Source organism: Phalacrocorax aristotelis, chromosome 7 (assembly GCF_949628215.1).
Source record: "Phalacrocorax aristotelis chromosome 7, bGulAri2.1, whole genome shotgun sequence".
Classification (NCBI taxonomy): domain Eukaryota; kingdom Metazoa; phylum Chordata; class Aves; order Suliformes; family Phalacrocoracidae; genus Phalacrocorax; species Phalacrocorax aristotelis.
In genome coordinates, this window is record NC_134282.1 from 6,905,908 (window position 1) to 6,924,570 (window position 18,663).

At 37.6% G+C, this 18,663-nt stretch overlaps 1 long non-coding RNA gene across 2 annotated transcripts; it reads right to left on the reverse strand.

Moving 5' to 3' along the window:
* Positions 1 to 1,911: 1,911 nt before the first annotated feature.
* Positions 1,912 to 12,416, reverse strand: LOC142059487 (uncharacterized). 2 transcript variants are annotated; one of them, XR_012661379.1, is made up of 6 exons: positions 12,314 to 12,416; positions 9,429 to 9,588; positions 9,205 to 9,324; positions 8,331 to 8,527; positions 7,285 to 7,420; positions 1,912 to 3,803 (listed from the first exon to the last, which is right to left on the reverse strand). It is a non-coding gene; the product is annotated as an uncharacterized LOC142059487 (long non-coding RNA). The 2 variants fall into 2 exon arrangements; XR_012661380.1 differs by lacking the exon at positions 9,429 to 9,588.
* Between the last annotated feature and the right edge of the window lie 6,247 nt (positions 12,417 to 18,663).

The window sequence follows — 18,663 nt, forward strand, 5'->3', positions numbered from 1 at the left end:
GAAGATACATTTAACAGGTAGAAATGAACATTAGGTATCTACCTTGATTTTTATAGTAATAGAAAATTGTTTTCCTGATTATTATAGCTTTCCTAGCCTTATAGATACACACATTTTATAAAGTTTTCTAAGGGTTTACATTAATTAAAAAAAGTAATAATGCTTACAGAAATCCTTTTTCTGTTCCTTTTGATGTTTCGTGCAAGTATTGTACATATAGAGGAACGAATCTGCTGGGCCGTTTCGTCCGTCCTTTGGTGAGGTCTTGTGCTGTTCCCTGTCCAGAAGAAGGCTTAACTCCGCGGCATTTCCTTAGGCACCGTATTTACTCTCATTGCTAGAACTGCAGAGCTGGCTGGGGGTGGTTCCTAGCTGGGAAAAGGGCTGTTGATTGCTTAGAAGCTCACTTTTTTTTCCCAAAGTTTTCAAGACACTCGTTCTTTGCTTGTCTCCATTTGCCTAGAAATAGTCATTCCTCCCCAGATTCCCCAGCCTCTTCCTCCTCCGCAGTATTGACCAGACCACAGTCCTCTTGGGTGCCTTCAGCCTGTGACCAGCAAGCTCTGCCGTACTCGGACTTCCCTTCTAGCCACGTGCATTAAGCTGTAATGGAAATCTATAACGCTACTGGTCTAGATACAGCTCCGTAATGAAGAATTCATATATAACTTTTTTTTCAGAGGACCTATTTCATCTTGTACTCTGGTTAACAGTGCCGTGATTGCATGGCAAGGGCCACGTTTGATTATTGCCGACAGCACGAGAGAGACCGTTCCCTTTCCTATCTCATATTGCGTTGTCAAACAGAATTTATCAGAATTTGTCTTACAAGCACTTCTTTTCTGCAGGTGTCACCACATTTCCAGCGTTAGATTTACCATCAGATTGCTAGCAATGCAGACAAGGAATCTGTGAAACTGAGACAGTATTTTGCATTATTTCTACTTTGTCAGTCAGCACTTTGCAAATCCCTGATACTCTGTGTACGCAGTGCATGGTTATGTTATGTTAACTCACACACAAAAAAAATCTGTTCTGAATAATGTTGTCTGATAGCATCAGTTTTCTGTTACACAGTGCTGCAGTTCATACAGCAAGCTTATAATGATTTCCAGTAATTGGCCAATGGCATTTTTTTTCTACCTTATGCTTTTCAGTTTAGACTCGTGTTTCATCAACTTTCCTATATGTGTGTGCACACGTACGTACATTTACATGTACAGTAGAACTCTAGAAACATAGTTTAGACATAAACTTATCAGAGAGTTGGTACAATTGAAATATCTTTGTATCGAATATTTTGTCAAAACCAGGTTCTGCATATTACTCTGAGTGAGCATTAGAAAGGTGAAAAAAATACATTTGTAGATTCCTGCCTTACTCAGGAGTGCAAAATATTAGACAGCACCTAATCCCTTTAATGTTTTTTGGAATGTGTGCTGACTGGGTATTTTGACATAGTTAAATGACATTTCAGAGGCTTGTAAAAGGGTCTTTCCTCTCACAATGCAATGTCCTGTGCAACAGCTCCTGCCTGGAGTCGTTTTAAGGATAACTGTCATTGATTCTTTTTCTTACTTATTCTTGCATACAGATCTCGTATCTAACAAATACAGCAGCTGCCTTGGGAGCAGGGCATGGGAACATATGGGTAAAAAAATTGTATTCATATTTACTTTCATATGTAACAATCCTAGTTACTGCAAATACTTTACTCATGGGGCAGTCGCAGCAAGCAAATCCCATACCATTTCATTCCAATTAATAGTAAGGCAGAATTTACGTTTATTTATTATTCAGCTGGTTGGCCAGCCAGTGAAATACTGCCCAAAAAGTACTAGCTAAATAAATTATCTAGTGAAAAGTTTACTGTTTTGTAATCAATTTACAAATCTGTGTAGAACAAGTTATGTGTTTCCTTCGAAGAAAAATAAATGTGGATTACAAAGAGAACTTGAGAATTAGATTTCGTTTCATATTTTGTGGCAAATTTACCAGCAATTAAATATCACCTCTAATTTACAGTAACTCGTAGTTGTCCCAAGGTAATGCCAATACAAATTCAGAAAGATACCCAGCTGAACCATGACTAAGAGGAACAGGAAAAGGCCATGCCATTTTCTCTTCTAATCTTGTTTTCTTACTCTTCCGACAGCCAATACAGCTCCGCTTTCTACTGATGAAGGTGCTGTTTTGCTTGAGACTTTGTTTTCTCTAGTTCTCTCTTACCTGGCCTCACCTTTATCTAAAGGAACAGTTTTCCATTGCTCTTGACTTTTGTGGTCACGCATGTATATATTTTTTATTTTGTGATTCCTTACTAACACAAATTATCTTTTCTGTTGAATTCAGTACTTGGTCAAGTCTTTAATAATTCACTGAAATACACCAGCTACATTCAAACACATAGGCATGGCAAACATCCATTAAAAGATCAAGGAAAAGCAGCTAGCTGTTCCTCTTGACATATTGTACCCGTCCTCTATCCAAAAGAAAACCATTCATGATTCAAGACTTCAGCTGTTATCCCTAACTGAGGGCGGAGGCCCAAGTTTATTCCCTTGTCTATCAATCACAATTTCCACAGACACACTTGGACCTTGCAATTTGTGTTCTTCACAGTCAAGGGCTCGTAATAATCACTGAATAGAAACCTTCCTTAAAAAACACTACTTCTGTAGAACACAAGAAAGTCAGGGCAAAGGTATCATAAAAACAATTCAGCAAACTATATATATATACCTAGTTTAGAAGATATTTATTCATGGAAACCATTTAAATTTAATTTCCTGCAGACTCTTCATGTAACAGCTTCTAAATTTGGTTCATTGCTGGAGTTGGCAGCCCTGACATGGACTGTAAAGTCACTTAGTTACTTTATTTTCTATAAAATAACGGCATTTTTTTTAATCTCTTGGCCTTGCATCTCCCAGATCTGGTCAAACAATGTCAAAAGTGAGAGACAAAAGTCTTTGATATTGTCATATGCCAACAAGTTTTGACGTAACATGCAATGCTTTTCAGTCACTATTTGTTGTCAATATTCCTACTTCAGATCCATTTTGGTTGTAATTACATTATTAATTGCAATTGTAGTGGATAGTAAACTGCAGCAGTATCATCCTAAAGAAATCCTTCAATCTGGGCTTAAAATAAATTTTCCTTTTTTAATTATGATGGGATTTATCAGGAGCTCAGAAAGCCTTTACCTATTTTATTTCAAATCTGATCAGAGTAAGACTTAATCCTTCAAAACTAATGCCGAAAGCTGGTATATGTAAAGGTTTTGGATACACTTTAGAAAGGAACAAAATCAGAACTATAATGAAATTTCAAATGTAACAACTCTGAAATTATTCCTAATGCTTCATGTTACTTATGAAGCTTGAGCAAAGGCAAATATATGCATCTCCACAACTATAATTTACTGCCTTAGAATCAACAGCCTTACAATAAGCATTTTGTAGAGTTTCTTTGTGCATATTAATGATTTCTACAAAAATCACTCTTAATTATGCTGTTTCAGTTTTTGCTGCTTTGGAAGTTGTCCCTGGAGATGCTTCAAGGAAGATCTATGGGGAGGAGGAAAGCGCTTGTCCCTTTCATTAGCAGTCTACATTTAAGTTAATTCCCTTGACTCATCTGCTTGCTTCTCTTTCAGGCAATCAGTCCTTTGCTGTCAATGCCAACTCGCTGCTGGTCAATGGCAAACACTCCAAGATTCCTTAAAGGGATCCAGCTGATTAACTTGGGAGACTTCGCAAGGAAGAAAAATGGCCTTTTTTCCTTTGAAGATTCATCACCTTAAACAGAAATACTATATTTCAGAATCTGAAATCTATATTTATACAAAATTCAAAGTATGAGGCTTTCCATGTGATTTCCTAAAAGGATAAAAATACACAAGCATTTCTCTGTCCGTGGCATCGTAATCATTTGAATCGTATCTCTCCCATCCCAGTATGAAAGGACTTCACAAATGAATGACGAGCAGATGGCATATCATTTTCTCAACTGGAGATTCTTGGAATCGATTTGTCACTCATTGAATGCTGGCAAAAAACACTTTTCTGCCCCAGTGAATAGCCTACATAGTTTGTATAGTCTCTGATGGTATTTGTTTAACAGCTACTGGTAAACATAATAAAGGTTTCTATCAATTAGATTTTTTTTGTTGTTGTTATAAATATCACTGCAGTCATCAGTGACTTCACTTCTTTGATTTTGCTGTCTCTGAGCTGTATTTTGGTGCATGGCTCCACTCTGCCTGCAGTATCGCTGATGGCCATATCCAGGCACTGCCCTCTCCTGGCTGCCCCCATCCACACAGCCTTATTGTACACACCTGAGGTTAATGTCTGTTGAGCCCAACAACCCAACTTTTCTCACTTTTTCCACCATTTAGCAAAAGTCTGGCTTAGCACCTATGCTATTTCTGTCGTAGCTGCGGTACTCATGGCACCCATGTGTGACACACAGTGGACATTAGTGGGGTGGTTTGGAGACAAACCTGCAGCCTGCAGAGATGGTCCTCCAACAAATGCTGCCTTTCTGTGTAAGCTCTCAGATACTGCCTAAGAGAGTAATGCAGGTATCTCCAGTTTGATACCACTGTTTCTTATTTCAAGCACCTTTCTTAATTCCATTTTTCCTTTTTATTATGCTATTATGCACAACCTGTTGCAACATTATCAACAGACTGTGGTTTGACAGTCCCATTTTCCTGAGTTATGCAAGTAACTACCAGAGATGCTACTGTGATCCCTCGTGATATATGGGTCAGTGCCTCCCATTCGCAGTGCAGAACTGCCCATCTATCAACAGCTTAAATGATCTGTTAATAATATAACTGATGCACAGTAAGATTTATCTGAACCATTTTGTATATCATAAGATAAGAAATCTAGAAACCATTACTCCTACTTGAGACAACAGAAACACTAACTCACAGCCTGTGCCTGGGAGAATTATAGTCCATCAACATCACGTATTTTATGCCATTCCGAGCCTCCTAGGATGTAAAAATAACAAGTTTTTGTAAGTAACTTCTCAAGTGCCACATTTTTGGGTTTTGAGGTTGGGGGTCATGAGAATTATCCTTCTTCCAGCTTGTTCTACTATTTCCAACATAGCAAATATATTAGTGGGTTCATTGTCAGAAGTGCTCTACCCTAAGCAAAAACTTTCCAAATTCTTGACACAGTATTAATCACTTATCCAGCCTTTTCTGCTATCAGAGCAGATGTCTAAAGCACAGAATCCACGTAGGGAGCCCTTAGAAGTTTGTATTGTTTCTACCGCCTAAGGGGTAGATATTTAAATTTTCTTGATATTGAGCCAAATCTGTTCTTATCACAGTTACACAAAGCCGCCGCATAATTCAATAGACAAATTGTCTGAATCTAATTAATCGATAAAATGACAAATTATAACACTTTTTAAAAAATCTATACTTAATAGATAGCCAAATGGCTACAAACCACATTAGGCATGAATCGGATACCATCTGTGATAGAAGGCATGTTGAGTAACACAGTCTAGATGCAAAGCATATTGAACAGAACAAAACATACCATATAACAGATTTATAGTCTATAATCCACACAGAAAGTCTGCTAAAATAGATCAGCTCTGTCACATAACACTGCTTTCATCTAGTGTCCAGGAGCACTGCGCCACTTTGACTCATTTAGCAGATTGGTTACGTGCTATTCCTGATTTCATGCAGTGATGATTAAGGATGAAAAATATCACAGACAGTTGGCAACTGCAATAAATCAAAAAGCTTTGTTCAATTTTGCTTTACGTAGTTGCATTAGAATTTTTTTTTTAAAAAAAGATCGAATTAGTCATGTAAAATAATTGTTATCTGGGGAAAAAAAGCCCGTCATGATAACTTTGGGTCTTCAGATTTCATAAGCATTCTAAGACAGGGATGTAAATTAAGCTTTAACAGGCTGTTATGAGCCCACTGTCAGATGTTGCATACACACTAAAATTAGTTTCAACTGAGACTTTTTGTTTTGTTGAGAATGGTCCAAAGCTGTAAGCGAAGTAATGGTGAGATGAACTCCATTAATCAAATAAGAGTTGGCACAATTACCTAAGCCACTTAAGGTATTTTTATGTATGCCGTTCCATCCTCCGCACCATAGACTCTCCTCAGACATAGTAAACACCTGCTGGTTTGAGAATTATGGAATATATTTTCTAAATTTACAGTGCTCAGATACCAATTTGAGTCACCAAAACCTGACTTTGACCTTAAACCAAAGCTTAAATTGTCCCCAAAAATGAATACATAAAGCCACCCTAATGAATGCTACTAGTATTATTGTACGCCTGATCATGACAAATAGCTCCTGCTAAACCGCATAACAGCGAGATGTTGAATCATGAGGCAATATTAGCCAAAGTTTCACGTTTTCTTTTCTTTCCCTGCCATGTGTCATAAAGCAGCAGAGAAGTAATGGTTGTGCTGAGGATGCGGAGCCGAACCTGTTGATTAGCCATCCTCTTGTCAGCAAAGGAGCTGAGACGTGGGTGTATACGATACAGGCTATATAGTTTCTGCATATAGCTGTCAACAACACCATTACAGCACCTTTAATTCACTCTGCAGCGCACACTTAAGAATCCTCTCTGGTTCAGATAACTTGTATCACATCGGTCCCAATAATAGCATGGAATAAAATATGCGACCACCACAGCACCTGTCTATTATATCAGAAGTTTCTAGTGGAAAACAAAGTGCAATATTTACAATAGTTTTCAAATTTGGATCTTTGGAAGCCTTCTGTCTTACTGTTTAATCTGAACATTTCAGAGAGTGTAAAATCAGGAGACTCTAAGGTCTCACGGCTGTGTAGTTTCATTTATTTAAAAATTAATCACAGACTGAAGAACAGTAGTCCATTCCCACAAGAACTGACTCAAATTCTACTGCCTTAAATTTACTTTGTTGCAATCTTTCCTTTTAATAAAGTACTCACAGTGATTTAAGTGTGACTGATGGTAGTAAGAGAGGTTTATTAGGTTTATTATTATTATTCTATTATTATCAAATTAAAGGGCATTTAGGGATAAAAAGGTCCTATATAGCTGTCATACTACAGTTTTCATTTTTATGTGTGTTTATTTAGAAAACACACTCAAAGGAAACATAAAAGTATGAACTCTGTAACTAAAGTATTTTAATTCATTTAATAAATATTCTCCCAAAACCATTTATAACAAGCCCTGTAAACAATAAAGCTGTGTTAGTTTAACATTAGATTTGCTTACTTGCATGCTTTATTCCTGTCCCAACTCTGGACTCTGCTGTTTTTCAGCTGGTGAATTCACTGAATGAAGAAACATCTCTCAGCTGCTTTTGTGCGTGGGGACACCGGTTCTGACGGAAATCTTTCCGAGGTTTCTTCTGTCAAAATGGAAATTACATCAGCTTCACCGAGGAGAAATAAAACATAAGGATTTCAAACGCACATGTCCTCTCTCCGTTCCTGAAGTTACAGAAAGTTGTTGAAATCTTCGCTTCTTTAAAAAACTTCCTCCTTTTCATGACTGTGAGGAAAAGCTGGGAAGCATGTACTGAGAATAATAGCTGCAGAGACATCTTCTTAAATCTTAAAAAAACATGAAAGGACTCAGAATAATAGAAACATCAATCGAGTTAGCACAGCTGACCTACCATAGTTTCAGCTTGGAGGATATCAGTGTACAAGTGTAAGCAAAATTTAAGGCTTCTTCAGCTTTTCTGAGAGCGCTTCAGGAACAACAGATGAACTATACTGTTATCCCGAGGAAGAATAAGAGAGAAGGTCATGACAAACTCTGGGTCTTGATGTAGCTACAGGAGTGATTCACCCGCTTCCGAGCAACAAAGAGTCTGCCTCAAAATTGGAAAATATTTGCAATTTGATCACGTAACATTTCATTTCATCATATCATGTATTTTTAAAATACAAAACACCTTTTTTTCAATGGAAAACATCCAAATATTAATGTTCTTACAAATATCTCAGCAACCATGCTTGGGAACCAGAAAAATGTTCATTTTCACACCCTTGACTGCCAGCGCGCCGAGGTTGGTTTTTTGCACTGCTGTCACTCATTGTCAAGTAGCCATTATCACTTCACATGCAACCCCCAAAAGCCAGGCTTGCTTTGCTACACCAGATCAAAAGTCCCTAAGTGGAACATGGCAATGTTTTCAAAGCACTTTCCTGTGTTAATTTCCAATGTAATTTAATACATAAATTAAGAAAGCAAATTATGAGAATGTTTGCTGTAAGAAAATGCAATTGCAGTTATGTCAGGTGAGTTCCTACCTGTGCTGGAGCTGACAGTGGCCCAACACCCGGAGACTGCAGGTGGCTTTGGGACTGGCAGGTGGGTGCACGCTGACAGTCTGTCACTTGCTCATCAGCGACTTCATCACAGTTCATCATACCAGTAAGAATTCACTCCCTCTAGCTTCTTCTTTGTACATGTAGTTGCAGATGATAGGGTAGATTTACCCCGTTCTCTTCAGATGGGCATGGAGTAGAAACGCAAAAAGCAGGAAGTGAATTATATATGCTTTGGATTATAACAATTGTGTAGTTAAACACTGGAATTAATAGATCCAACTTAATTGCATTTAAAATCAGAAAAGCTGCATTATGAAAGAATTTTCGAAAACATTTCTTCAAAAGGTGCCTAATACGTGAAATTTCACGGGCTTATTGTTCCATATCAAGTCAAAATATTGGGTCCGGAGTGATAAGTAATGCTGCCCGTATAACCTAAAATATAAACTTTAGGTTCTAGATATGGACAAGTAGTCAATGTAGGTAATTAAAAAAATTGAAACTGATAGAGACTAAATACAGGTTATAGTGCATAAAATTCAGTAATGCAGTGCTCATTAGTGTATTAATATTTAATATTTCTCTCTTTGCTCCCTAGCTCCTGTTTGATTTCTCTGTCCTACCTAAATAATGGTAAGCACTTCTGTAATGCTCATGGATGCATTTGACTTGAACAATAGGTGAAAGAAAAGGCACAATTATTTTCTCCTCTTGAACTGCATAGGCTTTCTCAGTACATGATGAATGTGTTGTTTTTTCCTATCCCTCCACCTTCGCCATCTATTATTGCACGTTGAAGTACATGGAGTAAAGCTTCCTTAATTGTTTATCACAAGTACATGCAACCACTTACTCTAAAAGGAAGGTCTATAAATGTGAAGTCCATCAGCCACGCTTGTTCAGGACTTAGGTGTTGTGGTTCAACCCCAGGCAGCAACTCAGCCCCCGCACCCAGCTGCTCACCGACTCCCCCCTGGTGGGATGGGGAAGAGAGTCAGAAGAGTAAAAGTGAGAACACTCACTTTGAGATAAAGTTGAGATGAAGACAGTTCAACAGGTAAGGTAAAAGTCACACACAATCAAAACAAACCAAGGAATTCATTGACTCCTTCCCATTGGCAAGCAGGAGTTCAGTTGTCTCCAGGAAAGCAGGGCTCCGTCCCAGCCAGAACCAGCACATTAGGCAATACTGCCATTCAGAGAAGGAATGTGAGATGACATCTAACACTTTCCCATCCTGTAAATACATTGCTGAATCAGGGCGCTGAAAAGAAATAGAGCCCTATTACGATATTTTGTCCGCGTGCTCCAAAGGAGAAGGTGCAATAAAATACAACTCCATTATACTGCAAATGATTACATATTTATAATGAATATAGAGAGGCTGTGCCCAACTGATATATGAAAAATGAAACATATTAAACTACAGTAAGAATGGTTGTGAAGGAAGGGATTCCCTTAGGAAACAGTCTAATTTCTAATACATAAAGCAATATGTCCTCTTCCACATCTGCTCATCCTCAAGAAGGTTTTCCTGATATTCAACCTAAGTGCCATTTTCCTTTCCTAATTTAATCTCATTATTAATAGCTATGTTTATTTTCATTTTGCTAAATTTTCGTTCCTGAATGTTTGCTGTAGGCAGATTTCTTTTCCCTTGCTTCCCAATTCTGGTCTCATCTAGATTTGGTACTGTATACATCAGGCCACCAGCCCTTTAGCAGTTCTTCTAGTCCCTTTCTGGCACCCTTTCCAGCAACACTTCTACCATGTTACAAGCAAGCTGGTTTTGAATATTCAGTGGTATGACATCAACCAGAGTTAAAAGCACTTAAAATCTTATGCCAGGCAAAATGGACTATAGGGTCCTGTTTGAAAAGCGGGAAAGTAAGGACAGGGAGACAGAAGAACATGGGGAAAGCATTGATGGATGCTTTCACACGTTATATCGTTGGTATTTGTCAAGTCACTTCCTCTTTATTTTATTATTACAGGACTGATTGCTTAGCCTGGAGTACAGTGCTCTGCTTGCATGATCTTCAAAAGGAAACCATTACCTCCTAGCGAGAGAGATCTATATGTAGCATATACTGGAAGCATTTAAAGGTCTGAAGATTAATTTCTACTTGTATCTTTTGAAAACATCCCCGTAGTTGCAAGAATAATATTGTGGCACCACAAAATGTGTATGCATTTGTAAGGCACTAAAGTACACGGCAGTGAGGTTAGCAGAGCGGTAGTCTAGGCTGGCACAAAGAGGAACACATTGCTTCCCTGTCTCCTGTAGCTTGTAGTCTCATTTCGACTCATCTCACCTAATGTTAGGATGAACTTGTGAGACCTGGAAAGAAATAGTTTTCCATTCCAGCAGTATTTTTCTGAAATGCCATATACAGATGAGCCAAAGGTGACCTGAAGTTTGGCACCACAGAAGCAAGAGGTCAAGAGCCCCGAAATAGGCACTACCAGGGACCCAGTTTGCAAATGATTGATTTCACCATCTAACAGACAATTCAGAGGTATAACGTACATCACGAGCTTTCAGTCTGGAGTGACGTGAACTTCTAGAGCCAATTCCTGAAAGAACAATTTGAAGAAAACTTTTTAATGTGTGAGCAACACGCTGTTTGAAGAAATTCTTTATGCCAGCCAGGATATAACACTGACATTATTATTATTATTATTATGAAAAAAGTTACCTTCAAAATACAAGTATTACGTTTTATTGAAATGTAAGAACAGTATGTACATACCAGGTGGTACCATGTAACCCATTTATAAATCAGAAGCAAAGAATGGATGGGGAATTATATCTTGTTCTAACAAATCGTGATCAGTCCCTGAATGTGAAAATGTAACCTGTTTCAACTCAGAAACTGGAACTAATTAGGATAGTTGTAACCTTGAGAACAGGGTGCTTCTCTTTATTTCTTCACAATGCAGAAAGATGAATTAAGCATTGATAAGAGCAGTCCTGAGAACTAAACAAATTCATGTTGCATCTGCTTCAACAGTAAAATGAATGTTATTTTTTAAAAATTTCATTAAAAAAAAAAGTTCAATTATATTCTAGAAAGAATTCTAAGATATGGTTTAAGGTGACCTTAACCTTGCTGGTCTATTGACCTGGATAAGGAAGCGGGGTGGGGGAGGGCAGGGGGAATGATTTAAGTAATGCACAATTACATTAGCAGAAAGCGTGAATAACCAAAAACCACAAGAGACAAGTGGCACGTATACACAACTGCAAAATATTTCCAAATAGACACTGCAGTGACTATAATAAGTAGTAATCCACAACTTCTGCTGTTGTATACATTTCCAAGACATTACTTAGAATGACTGGTGAGTGACTTCTGGACTAGGTTACTTGTAGTTGCTGAACCCAAAGTGCAATTTGCTTGCACTGGACTTAAAGTGATTCATTGTTTTAACTCCATTTCACTTTGTCAAAAAGGACGGAACATAATTTTAAGCAGGATTACTTAGTCTCCTCTATGAAATGTCTTCCACTTGTCTTGACTTTCCTTTTTTCTTGCTGACACACCAAAGGTCATTTGATTTGTCTGTCGTTACGGTTTGTGGGTGTACGCAAGATCCAGTGACCTTTGAATCTTAGTTCAATATGCTTCTACATCAAAACGCTACTTTATATAGCAAAATTTAAAAACTATGGGTATTGGCTCAGTCTGCTTAAGGTGATTGTAAGCTAAAGACATATCTGAAATGAGGAAAATTCTGCCTTGACCGCAATTTTTTGTTTCTTTAATTTTGTATTACATTTTGATGCATTTTCTGGTTATTTCTCCTTAAGAAGATTGAGGGTTTAAGCTGAATCATAGTTAAAATAAAATACATAATGTGAGTAACTCTTCAAATATTGCCATCTTTAGTGAAAAATACTAAGGGAGAACGAAGAAAAACTCTGCTGGGGTTTTGAATTTACATCATATCTACAGTACCTTCTTGCATTTGCTTGTTGGGCAAGTTCACCTTTTTTCCCACCATTCAGAGAGCACCCTGCCCAGCAGGATCCACATCCATGGTTAAGGTTTCTAGGCAGTGATACAGCAAAAGTAAACACATTAGACTAAAGATTTCATCTCTGCAGCAACACATAAAAGAGCAGTATGCCTGCATTTATTGTTTTTTGTCATCCCACCATCTTTTTGTTCTACACTTGTCAAGACATTTTGTCACTTCATTCTTTTGAGTTTCTTGGGACACAACTGACACATGGTAAATTATGGAAAACAAACACAAATATTAATCTATAGCAACAGAGCATTAAAATTTCTCAAGCTTTCAGCATTTGAGATTTTTTTCAGGAAAAAAAAGTTCATTCTGAACTTAAAAATACATCCCAGTTCCAGAGATAGGATTTCCTAGGATAGAAAACACCGTTTCATCTGTACGAATCTATATACAAGAATGTCTAAAACTTCCCAATGTTAATCTGGTCTTGCTTATAAAATACCACCTTCCTTTTAACTTCTATGCAAAAGTGTAGTAAAAAATCTCCCTGACAGCAAATTACTCAAAAAACTTTATCTAATAGTTACTTTTGATGATGTGATTGTTAACTACAGGTTTCTATAGATCACAGAAATGTTCTCTGAATGGTGTAAGGAATAAGCGGGGCTGTACTCACCATGGGCATGGAAGAAGAGACAAGTAACGTTACAGAAGTAGCACCTTGTACTAGTGAAGAAACCCTCACCCTCGGTTTTCTCCAGGAAATCTACTTTCCAAATAAATGTCCCCAGAACATCAGTGTCTGCCAAGACATCATCTTCTTTACACTATTCTTACTCTGCATATGTAAAGTCAGTGTACTTAATTAAAACTATTTAGGCTAACAGACTCTTGCTCACTTAAATATTTGAAAAAAATTAAATATTCAGTTAAACATTCAGTTGAAGCTGAATCTGTTTTCTTAGTCCCTTCAAGGCTTATGTGGCCCACTGCGTAATAAAATGTATTTTATAACTATAGATTGTTGGACACTATGACTATAATTTTCTTCTGCTTTCCCAGAACTAAGGACACCACTATGAATTTATCCATGGGTATGACACAGGGATTATTCTATCAGAACAAAATATCAAACTCCATCAGACCTTTTCACAGAAAAAAGGGAATCCTTCAGAGGAGCTGTAAGAAGAAAATGAGTAAGGAATATTTTTTAAAGCTTGTTTCTTACCTTTTCTCTTCTTTTTTTTTTAAGTTATACGCACTCTAGACCTTTCTCTCTAACTTCAAACTTAATGGCAAGCCTGTGCACAAAGGACACAGCAAATAGCACAGCACAACCACGTTCATCTTACTGCAGTATCTGTTTATTTGTGCTATGGGCAGGGATTTTTCCCTTTCATACATCATTCACTACTAGGCAGACTGATTTCACAATGTCAACTCAAAAAACAACCTTAGCATGAAGAAAATGAAAAAGAAAGGAAAAAAGGAAAAATCTATCTTTTGTTGTTGTTTTGAATATTAGCCACTCTGGGCCCTAGATTTCATTTTCTCTGCCCTACTTCAGAGGCTGCATTGATAGCAAAGGTCACATGAACAGGACAGAAATATAAATAACATTTTCTGTCATTTGCTTGGCTTTGAAAGTCCTTCTATTGTCTATGAACACAAAGAACATATCATCTCTCTGATGCACCAAGAAAGGCCCTGATTATAATGTTTCGTTGCCTGAACCTCTGTTTAAATTAAGAAGCTGTTTCGGTGATACTTTCAAAGGCACAAAAGCAGTTAACGCATCCAAGTCTTCCTGGAAATTAATGGGAAGAGGGAGCTTTGCATACGTTTGTAGCTTTGTTACAGCTTTCACCATCTGACCTCTGTTTCTGTGGTGAAGCAAGAAAAATAAGCCAGTTCATAAGGGCTGGATAAGAGCTTTACTTACTGAGAGACCCAAGCATCCTTTGGTAATAAGGATTGTTCACCATCTTTCTCGTGTTTTTGGACTGTGTTGCAACTTGAAAGGAAAAATAAATTTTGCTATTGCATTTACTAACCACTTCAAGTTTAAAATAACATATAATTGGAGGTAAACCTAACTTCATTAATTAACAGGAAGTGAAAATATGCATGCAAATCACAACTGAGACTTGATAAATTAAGAGAAGAGCAACTACAATTGCTTTGACCATCCATGTGTCTTATCATCATGTAAAGAGAGCAGGTAATCAACTCATGAAGTTGAACAAGAATTGTCTGTGAATAGTCCTGCATTAGACAACGAGAGAAAGCAGCTATGTTATTTTAATCTGAAGCATCCCACATATGATCTCTGTTCTTGAGAGTGAGTTTTTCATTTGACTCTCCAATTAAGAGAGCTTGCTCTTTGGCTAGAGTGAAAAAGATTTGTTTTAGGATAATACAGAGACTAACTTTATTTCTATAGCCATAATGACTTAATAATTAACAACATTCAATTCTGCCATACAGATGTATCGTGATCATTTCAATTCATTTAAATGAGGTGAACAATGCTTAAAGTCCACGAAAGGAGTCTGAACTACAAGTAAGACTCAATGTAATGAAGATTTAATCTTCAATTTTAAAAAAAGCATTAATGATGCTTTTCACCAAAGGGACAGAAATGCACGAATCCATCCATCTCAACAGGAATGGAAAAGTGAAAACTCCTCATATACCTGCTAGTGATTTTTGCCTCATTTATCTGAAGTCACTGCAGTCATGAGGCTCAGTCTTCTAGGCAGAGTGTTTCAATCTGCAGAGTATTGCAGATAACAGCAGCCCAAGCATTGTAACTACAGTTTTAACCACTTGCTCCTGTGGATATTGTGCTGAAGGGAACCGTCACAGGTGTTTCCCATAGATACTGTTGGTGAACCAAGATAGGAAAGAGGTTATGCCTCTTCTACCCTTATCTGACCTTTATTTTAGCAAATGACTTTCACCAGTTCAGCCTCAAACACCTATCTTTATAATTTCAGGTCTGTTTAGGTGGTCCCCACATGCTGAAAGCAAGTTGGCATCTTTTAATTTTGCTGCAGCAGGCAGATGTCAGGCCTCAGGTCACCAGTCATCCTGCTCAGGACAACAGGCGTCTGGATAAATCTGCTGATGCATACACTTGACATCTGTTCTCTAATAGATACAGAAATAGGACTTGTGTGGGCCCACTGTGAAGGAGCTGCTACCAGCCTTCAATCTGGGGTAACAGCTCTGGGGCTACCTTCATGAGCAATATTTGGTATCGTACCATGCCCTTTCTTAAAAAAAAAAGTTCTCAGCTTAGTCAGCAGCATACATTCACTCCTACAGATTTGAAACAGCCTTGCAATAAGTCTATGTGGCTCATGAGGGTTGACATCCTTACTCCGAGCAAAAAACCCTAAACACATAATCATGGGGCCTTAATTTCATAACGTACACAGTTGCTTTTGCCCTAGAAAGAAAGAGATGCCTTTTTAAAATTATTTTTTATCAGTTCAGCCTCCATCTAACATAAGTCGATTCCTGCTTATGTAGGTCAGGAATCCCCACTGGGCAGTTGCAGATGCATTGACAAGAAACTCACAGGCCCCAGCTCAGAGAAGCTGAAGAGGAGGCCCAGGTTTTTGTGATGTAGGCCAACACATTTCCCCTGCTCTCGCTCATCAAACTGTGTTTCAAATGAAGAAAACAGCTTTACAATTATTACTCTGACCACCTTCTCTCGTCCTTTCTATCCTTCACCCATCAATCCCTCCTTCACAAACCAGCAAAGGACAGAAGAACAAATAAAAACCCAAAACAACATGGTGTTTGCCAAGCTGCATAGTTCACTGTGACCATCCTCTCCCCCAGTCTCCACCTGCCTCTGCTTCAGCAAAAACTAGTTAGCCAACATCTTTTCATAGGTTAACCTATTTCTGATGAGTCTTCAGGAACACCTAAACCAGCTGCATACTAATTAATAACTGGCTCTATAAAAGAAGCAAAGTGCAACAGCTTTCACTCCTAAAACTGGTGGCCCTGGTTTAGCTTGGTAACAGAGTTACTCATTTTGGACTGTGAGGATAGTAGGTTAACTTAGATTCATGAGTCCTTCCATAACCCCTTGAGGTCTTTACACCATGTACATATGTGCAGATCCAGGCAAAAACAAGGATGACAGATAATGTTGTGGGTTGGTGTTTTTTGTGGGCAGCTAATTTTTGGGAGCCTGGCTGAAGGTGCTGAACAACCCTAACGATCAAAAGCAAGCTGTTTTTACATCATTAATTCTTTTGCATAAAGTTTCAACACCAAAAAGCTATGGGTTTGGTGCACTACTCGTGGTGTGCAGTATTGTAACTACAAATGCATTACTTCATCCTATCATCAGGGAATATTGGCCAGCAGTGTCATGAGGTCTCAAAGAGGGAGAAACTCAGAAGGAGGACAATTGGCTGGAAGGGTTGTTGGCTTAGTTCCCAATTAACTTATCTTTTGGAAGAAAAAAATCTCAGCGAGGGGCAACATTTTACATGAGGAAAATACAGGGAAGAGCACTGCAGAAACTGAGATTATTTTCTTGTTCATATTGAAGAAGTGCTTAAAAATGAACTCATTAGAGGCCTCCACATTGTACATAAACTGATCAAAGTTCTCTTGTATATTGAGCTAATCTGTCACACAAAGGTCCAGAGTTAATCTGTCTTGCAAAGGGCCGGAGTTCCAACGCATTAAGACATTACAGGGTAAAGCTCTGCAGAGATGTCAAACATCAAATCCCTTTGAAAACAGTTAAAAGCAAAGTCTCTTTACCTTGCTGAGTGCCACACATCAGCTTTGCTAATCCCCTACAAAAGTTAAATCTTTAGAAGCCAAATTATAAGTTAGTATAACACAGTAATTTATTGTCTTATTATAAAAAAGTAATAGCAGAAAAAAATCAATTTCAAAAAGGCTCTTTTCTGTGTCTAACTTGCCAATTTTGCAAAACTGTAATTTCCCTTGTGGGAAATCCATTATATTGTGAAAATACTACTGTACGTATTGGCTGCTTTTCCATGAATTATATCCAAACTTTTGCATAGCACATTGTCATTATGCAGAAGCAACAGTCTCTAGTGGTGGATCAAATCTATGATATAACCTCCTCCTCTCTGGTCCTTTAACACTACTCATCTCAGTGCATTACTAAGAATACTGAAGGTTAATCATGTAAAAGAATTCTTTCTCCTGCAGAGAAAGCTGTTTTGTCTAAAAACCAACGACTTCAAAAATTCTAAATATGTAAATGAGTAATCTGAACTGCCTCACAAATATCACTACATTGCCCGTAAATATAATGTTCCATATAAACTTTTAAGGCCACTATAGTTTCCTTGCTAAGCATTTCTCTTTATTTCAGATTTGCTTTCCTCTGCAAAAGAAGAATGTGAAGTTCACTTGGAGAAAATATATGTCCTGGAGGCATCTATAAAGAATGACTTGGCTTTCTCTGGAAGTGCTTGTACTATTTTGAGAAATGGATATATAGTAGGGTGGTTACCAGCAGTTCCTTTTGTTGTAATTTCTGAAATGGAGCTTCTCATGTTTCAGAGAATAATTGATTTTTTAAAATAGCTTTCCTGTAGCTATACAACTCATTTTATTCTGGCACTTTTTCTTTTTTTTGCTTCTTTTTTTCCTCCTCTCAGATGCTTAATTACCTTTTGCAATAGTATACACAATCAAATTACACAGCTGCTAGATAGGTAGTTTCCTGGTATCCATTAGCATTCAAAAAAGAAAAGAATGCCTTTAGAATTTCACAACAGACTCCAGTTACCTTTTTTATCCATTATCATATTATAAAAATTGTGCTTTCAATAAAACTACTAAAAGAATGTGAAATCTTACTTTTATTGTAACAGCAAAAAGTTAGGCCTAGAATTTAAACTTTGTCTGCATTAACATCCCTTTGTGATTAGGTATTCAAATGACTCAGTGCTCTAATGTATATGATATCCCGCTGAAGCACAAGAGTGTTCAGAGTGACTAGATTTAACCTTCAGAGATTAAAACCATAAATTTAGGTCATTATTTCAAATCTTCTAACCGATGTTGATGTATGTTGTTGTAGACACTTACCAGTGCAACAGGCTACAGCCTCAAGCCTTTAGATCTCATATATACATACGTGTATGTATGCACACACACACAAATCAATGAAAATAGCATATTTTTAGCATACAACATTCTTCTTCCCTTTAAGCAGATGCAAAAGGAATCAAATGTTCACAACAAATTTAAAGAAATACAGTCCCTGTTTTTTTCAGATGCTTTGAGAAGGATACAAACCTGCCCATATCTACCTCAT